Source organism: Lonchura striata, chromosome 1 (genome assembly GCF_046129695.1).
Source record: "Lonchura striata isolate bLonStr1 chromosome 1, bLonStr1.mat, whole genome shotgun sequence".
Taxonomy (NCBI): Eukaryota; Metazoa; Chordata; class Aves; order Passeriformes; family Estrildidae; genus Lonchura; species Lonchura striata.
In genome coordinates this window covers 133,723,396-133,730,557 of record NC_134603.1, presented here as the reverse complement: position 1 = coordinate 133,730,557, position 7,162 = coordinate 133,723,396, and the positions used below count along the sequence as shown (strand labels likewise).

The following is a 7,162-nucleotide window of genomic DNA, read 5'->3' as shown; positions in this document are numbered from 1 at the left end:
GTTGCCGATGAGTTTCCGGGTCGGCGGCCTGAACTTGTGTTGCCGCCGCCGGTTGTTGACCGCAGGCGGAGCTGCGGGCCGGGCCGGGAGCAGGAGGCGCGGCTGGCGGGCGGGGAGGCGCCGAGGCGGTGCGGCCGCCCGGGCCCGCGGAGCGCCGCCGGCAGCAGCTGTCAGCGCCGCCGCCGAACAAAGGGGCAGCGAGCCGGCGGCAGCCGCAGCGCCGTGCCGCGCCGGGGGCCCCGGTGAGCTGAGTGACAGCCCCGGCTGCTCCTGAGGCTCCCACTGGAGCGGCGCTCCAGAGGGCGCCGTAGCCGGAGGGGAGCGGGAGAGAGGAGCGGCCACTGGGCACATGGAAGCTCTGAGTGGCGGGCGTGGAGGCGCCGGGAAGGGCCGGGGAGAGCCCCTGTGAGGAGCCGGTGAGTGCCCGCGGCGCTGGGCGAGGTTCGGGCGGGAGCTGCGGGAAGGCACGGCCAGCGGAGCCGGTCGCGGGGGCAGCCTGGAGGCTCCGCACATCGGGGCGTCGGCAGCGCCGCGCATCGCGGGGGGGCCGGGCTGGGAGGCGGCTCCGGTGCCTCGGTGCCGCCGGCAGGCGAGCGGAGAGGAGCGGAGGAGCAGGGAGCAGCCGGCGTGCGGAGGTGAACGAGCGGCAGGTTACCCAGGGTAGTGCGCGGGGGGCCGTGGGGAAGGGGCATGGCGAGAGCCGCGGGCCGGGGATAACGGGGGAGACGGGTCGCCTCCGGCCCGGGCTCTCGGCCGGCGGAGGGCGGGGGGCTCCCCTGGGAGCTGGATGAGAGGGAGCGGTGGCAGCTGCCCCGGGGCGGCCGGGACCGTCCTAAAGTTCGGAGCTGCCCGATGGCCTGGCTTCAGCCAGGTCCCGCCGCTGGGCTCATGCCTGCCTTGTTCGTAGCTGGCAAGTCCTGCCTGGAAGGCAGAAGAGAAAAAGTGAGTGGTCAGGATGGGAGCGTGTGCTGCGGGGCGAGCTGTGACAGAGTGACCTGGGCTTCCCGGCTCGGGAACGCCGTCAGAGCAGCCCTTGAATGAATTTAAACGCTCGCGATCTCGGGGGTGTGGTGTGGGTTTTGTTTTTTTTTTTTTTTTTTTTTTTTTTGTTTGGGTGTTTTGTTGTTGGTTTGGGTTTTTGGTTTTTTTTTACCCAGTGGAAAAAATTTAGTCTTGATACAGTAGTAGTTTTATGTAAGTAGCAGTATCCCCCTCCCAGGCATGGCTAAGCACATACTGGAAATTGGGCAACTTTAAAAATTAATCTTGATAATTCATGACTAGTCAGTCTATCTCTTTTTTACAGTTCATATAGTATGCAGAGGATATACAGAGTCACGAAAACATTCTCGGCAGAGTAAGGAACTAATATTGCAGTTTAAATTGTTTGCATGGATCCCTCCATTATGACTAAACGTCCTTGATTGCACCTTCTTTGAGTGCATTTCTGTGCTTACCAGTTCCAGAAATGGAGCTTTAGTTGTAGACATAACATCAATAATGTGCTGTAATTTAAGTACATTCACTAAAGAGACAGACGGCTTTTGAGAGGATTTTGGCTGTAGAGGTTAGCAATGAGAAGAGGCTGTGTCTTCCTTACATGTATGGCTGTTTTATCCTTACTTTCATCTTTTTGATTTTCAATGTGAAGTGTGGTGGATTAATTTCTCTTTAATCTCTTTTGTGTACAGAGGAAAATTCCTCTTCTTCCTTGGCCGGGAAAACAGGCTTTAGTCATAAGGAAAGCAACAGTGTTTTTCAACTACTTGGAACATGTGACTTGTTTCATTAAAGATGTCTACACAGAAGCAAATTGGTAGAATTTGTAGCAACTTTTTTTTTTTTTTTTTTTTTTTTTTTTTTTTTTGCGGATGTGGAAAGAGTAAATGGTTGTATTTACAAATCACAGAAGAGGTTTCTGAAAACTTTATTTCAGGCTTTTCTATGATCTTGTACTCTGTCAATTCCTTCTTCAATAAATTTTACTTCAGTCTGTAATCAAAAGAATAACATATTTTAATAATACAGTCTATTATTTCTGAATTACAGTTTTGCTATAAGTCTGCTAAAAAGCTAAACAAATGGTGGTGGTGCTCTGTATTCATGTATATATGCATCAGCAGAGTATTATGAATGAAGATTAATTTTGAAAGAAGAATTACAACAGTGGCACTATAATAATAATATCAACAGCCAAAACCCAAAATTTAGGCAAGTAAGTTTTATGCACTCCATTTATTTTCACTTGTGCCATACATATCTAGATAGGACTAGGTATGTATGTATGTAAGTACATGATTAGGCTTATTGCACAAAAAATGGAGTTTACTGGACACAGTTACATATTGCATGTGAGTTTACATGTATCTCTTATGTGTTCCTATCTGGCCTACACACGCAAAAAATTAAAGAAAACTAAGCATTTTAATATGAAAAGGAATGCTTTCTAAAGCTGTTAGCTTTTATTCAATGGAACAACTATAAAAATTATTTTAGAAAATGTCATGTTTTTGTTCATTGTATAAAACCTTGTTAATGCTATGGTTGATTTATTCTGTCCTGAACAGTTTATTGCTCCTGGTCTGTGATATCTCTGCTGTGATTGCTTATCACTATGTTTCTTTTTGTTTCAGTAGCAGGGCTTTGTTTCTTAATCATTAACTAGTTTGGCTTGCAAGTTTTGTGATTATTTTGATTTTTGTTTATTTGTGGTTAAGATCTTTTTTTTGTTTGTGTGTTGGAGGGATTTTTTTGTTGGGTTTTTTTTTGTGTTGTGGGGGGGGTATTAATTTGTTTTTGATGGATTTTGTTTGTTGGATTTATTTTTGCTGTTCAGATGTCATGTAGTTACCGTTACCTGAGTAGTTCATTAACTTCTCCTTGGAATCTGATAACTAGAGGTTGCTGTCGGCAGTTGTCACTGTTGAAGTTTTGTCAGCTTTGCTAAGGTGACTCATGCCAGTAAGAAGGAAAATTGAGAAGCTGGAGGTTACTGATACGTGTGCTGAACCACTTACGTTTCTAATCATATTTCTGTGTTTGCATAATTGGTAGTGACACATAGCAAAGACAGATCTGTTTTACTTGAAGAGCAGCCCTGTAGAAATTCTGAAATTTTCAAAATTACATTAAAATTCTGTTTTCAACATCATTATCATCAGGCAAGACTTTTACTGCTTTTCCTTCCTCATCCCAAAATACCAAGTAGTTTTCCATGGAACATTACAGAAATCACACTTATGTGTAAATTTTATGGGGAAAGATTATTTCATGCAAGATTATATTACATTTTACATTGAAAGTTCAAGCCAGAGATGTCTTCCTAATGGTTAAGAACTGCTGTTTTCTTCATAACCGCTAAATGTGTTCCAGAATTATTGGAAACGGACATGTTAGTCTTTGTTTGCAACAGTGAAAGGCCAAGTGCAAGGTCTCCACCTGGGTCAGGGCAACTCCTGGTATTGATACAGCCTGGGGGGTGAAGGGGTTGACAGCAGCCCTGCCAAGGAGAACTTGAGAGTACTTTTGGATGAAAAACAGGAAATAAGCTGGCAGTCTGCACTTGCAGCCCAGAAAGCCAATTGTATCCTGGGCTGCATCAAAAGCAGCATGGCTAGCAGGATGAGGGATGGGATTCTTCTCCTCTGCTCTGCTCTGATGAGAGATACCCTACCTGGGATGCTGCATCCAGCTCTGGGGCCCCTCAAACAGCAAGACATGAACCTGCTGGAGCGGGTCTGGGGGAGGGACACAAACATGGAGCAGCTCTCCTGTTGCTGTTGATCTTGTTTCAGAGAGACAAGACACAATCTTTTAAGAAGTGAAAAAAGTCAGAACTCTTATTTTATATATCCCTTTATATAAAGTTTTACAAACCCTTCTGTTTCTATCTTTTATTGGTTGGTAACAAGCTGTAATCTCGTAGTAATTGGTTAGTCTTGGACAAGGTGTTTATGTGTAAGAAAGGGTTGTTTTTGAGATACTGTTTTCATTCTTAAAGCTGAGAGGGTTGGGATTGTTGAAACGGATGCAGGAAAATAGTCCCAATCTGTAGAATTCTTTCTCAGGGAAACAAGTTGTTTTTTGCTGTTGCAGAACTTTGTTTTCATGAGGAGCTGTTAGCTTTCCCAGAGCTATGTCCGACTAGGATTTAGCTGGTGAGGCCTTACACAGGCCACCACACTCTCCTGCGAAGAAAGGCTGAGAGAGTTGCTCACCTTGGGGAAGAGAAGGCTCCAAGGAGATGCTGTTGCAACCTTTGGGTATATAAGGGGAGCCCACAATAAAGACTTTTTACTGGGGCCTGTTTTGACAGGACAAGGAACAAGAGTTTTTAACTTTTTACATGAAGCAAACACTTTTCAGATAAAGCTTATTTGTAGTACTACTAATATTCTTGAATTTTCTTTAAGGGATTTTGTTGAAGTTGCTCAAGAGAGATTTTCATTTAATACTTTCCTTAGATTTATATTTTAAACCAGGTAAATTCTGAACTCTTCCTGTTGGAAGATAATTGCAGCTAAAATATGGGAGAAGCTATGTTACAGTGTTGCAAAGAAAGTTACTCTTGTAACTTTTCTTGTTTAATTCTGTACTGACAAGGAAGACAAGTGGACAAAAGGACTCCTCTAAAAGCAAGGTATATATGCATAAACTTATGCCTAGAAATCAATGTTTGCACACAACCTTCAGTATAGTAACATTATTCTTTGACAATAACTCAGTGTAGTTTATATATTACATAGTGACAACTGAAGCACTATATTACTAATTCTGGTTAAAAGTAGTATTTATGTGCAGGCTTCTATGTTGGAAAAAAATCATTAAATAGCTTGGGGATTTTCCCTACTTAAAGGAGTTTCCCAGTGGCTTGTGATTAACATTTTGACACACCTGAAGAACTTGCAGTAGACATGATATGGAAAACTCCCTATGCTCTCTCTGCCCAGCTGCGTGCAGTGACTTTTAGGGACAAGAGGCAATGGTGACAAGTTCCTGCCCAATCCAGTAGAGGTGTGGCTCTTCTGTGAGTACTTTACCTTCCCAAATGCCCTTACTTAGGAGCCTCTGCACATGAAACCAAACAGTAACAAGGATGATGGTTCATCTGACTTGGTACTGTTAAGGTTAAGTTGACCTGTACCCTGCATCAAATCTGCTCCCACAAAGCATAAAGGATGGCTCATTACTCCCTTCTGAAGGGAACAGAAAGCTCAAAAAGAAGGACCCATTTCTCAGGGTTCCCAGGTTTCCCATTTCCCATTTCTCTTGCTTCCCTGAGGCCTGGGTTAAAGATGTGGGGAGAAAGTTTCCTATCCTGGTATGGCACTCACATTATTGATTTTTTTTTTTTTTTTTCAGGTAGTGGGCGGTGAAGTTGTAACGAGAAGTGTGAGGGCAATGAAGAGAAACTTCAGGGCCTTGGTTAAGGAATCAGGAGCACAAGTAGTATGCTTCTCTGTCCTTCCAGTTGCAGGGAATGATGATGATGCCACCAGGCCTTCTGGCGACAGACAGTGTACACCTATCCCAAAGGGAGAAAAATATCTTTGCACAGGAGTTAGACAGGCTCATTAGAAAAGCTTAAACTAGACTTGAAGGGGGAAACTGATAAAACCAGGTTTGCTAGAGATAAACCTGGGGGCAGCACACCCATGTTTGAGGGATTGTGTGCTAGTGATGTCCTTTGACCTTCCATTTCAGTGAAATAGGGGATAAAGATCCATGTGGCAGCAAACACCAGTGGCTATCCATGTGTTAGAAACCACAGAAGCATCTGAGATAGGTCATACAGGAATTAGGACTTCTTCCCCAAAAAAAGTGGAGGTATAAATAGCCTGACTGAAGTGCTTCTGCTGCAGTGCACACAGCACAGGCAACAAACAGGAGGAGCTGGAAGCCATTGTGCAGCAGGAAAATTACGGTATAATTGTCATTACGGAAACTGGTCATTGTGTGATGACTCACAACTGGAGGGCTGCAGTGGATGGCTGTAAACTCTTCAAAAGGGATAGGCAAGGAAGGAGAAGCAGTGGAATAGCCCTGTGTTTTAGGGAGTGATGGGGTTGTCTAGAGCTTAATTATGGTGCCAATAGGGTTGTTTCTAGGTGAGATTCAGGGATAAGGTCAACAGTGCAGATATCCTGGTTGGGAGTCTCTTACATCTAGCCAGCTAGTAGAAGCAGACAAAATATTCTCTGAGCAGCTGTGAGAAATTTTACTATCACTAGCCCTTGTTCTCCTGGGGAACTTCAACTCACCAGATGTCTCCTGGAAATACAATGCGGTGGAGAGGAAATAGTCTAGAGGAAACAGTTCCCAGAGTGTCTGGAAGAGAACGTCCTGACACAGCTGGCAAGTAAGCCAGCTAGGGAAGGTACTCTGCCTACTGTTTGCCAACAGAGAAGCACTTGTGGGTGATGTGATGATTGGAGGCTGTCTTGGGCACAGTGATTGTGAAATTAGAGTTTTCAATTCTTGTAGAAGTAAGGAGGGAGTCAGTGGAGCTGTTACCTTGGAGGGCAGGCCAGCATATTGAGGAGATTCATTGAAAAACTTCTGTGAGGCATTCCTAAAAGGGGGAGAAGTCCAGGGAAGATAGACTTTTTTGAAGAAAGAAATCCTGGAAGTGCAGAAGCAGGCTGTCCCCATTTGCCTAAAGAAGAGCTACTGGGGAAGAATTCCAGCCTGACTGAACAGAGTGTTCTGGTTTGAGATCAGGAGAAATAGGAGAGTCTATGTCCTCTGGAAGAAGGGGCCAGCAACTCAGGGGGACTACAAGGATATCGTGGAGTTATCCAGGGAGAAAATTAGGAGGGCTAATTAGAACTTAATCTGGCTACTGCTGTGAAAGTTGATAAAAAGTGTTTCTATTAATATATCAGTAACAAAAGGAAGGCCTAAGAGAATCCTCATCCTTTATTGGCAAACAAAGTGACAAAAGATAAGGAAAGTGGCTGAGGTACTTAATGCCGTCCTTTTTTAATAGCATGTTTTTAATAGCATGACCAGCTATTCTTTGGGTACACAGCACCCTGAGCTGGAATAAAGACACAAGGAGCATAATGAAAGCCCTGTAGTCCAAAGGGAAAGGGTCAGAGATCTTCTATGCCACTGGCACACTCGCAAGTCTATGAGGCTGGGTGGGATCCACACAAGGGTA

At 44.7% G+C, this 7,162-nt stretch overlaps 1 protein-coding gene across 6 annotated transcripts in view; it reads left to right on the top strand.

Annotated features, from left to right (window-relative positions):
- The first annotated feature begins 2 nt into the window (after positions 1-2).
- The window catches only part of ANKIB1 (ankyrin repeat and IBR domain containing 1), an 87,713-nt gene continuing 80,553 nt past the window's right edge, over positions 3-7,162 (top strand). For 2 of the 6 annotated variants that reach the window (XM_021551681.3, XM_021551677.3), the window contains exon 1: positions 3-416. The gene's annotated coding sequence lies outside the window, so the exon portion shown is untranslated. Of the gene's footprint in view, positions 417-531; positions 661-7,162 lie in introns of those variants that run through there. The other 4 variants (XM_021551682.3, XM_021551679.3, XM_021551678.3 and 1 more) reach the window with 4 other exon arrangements.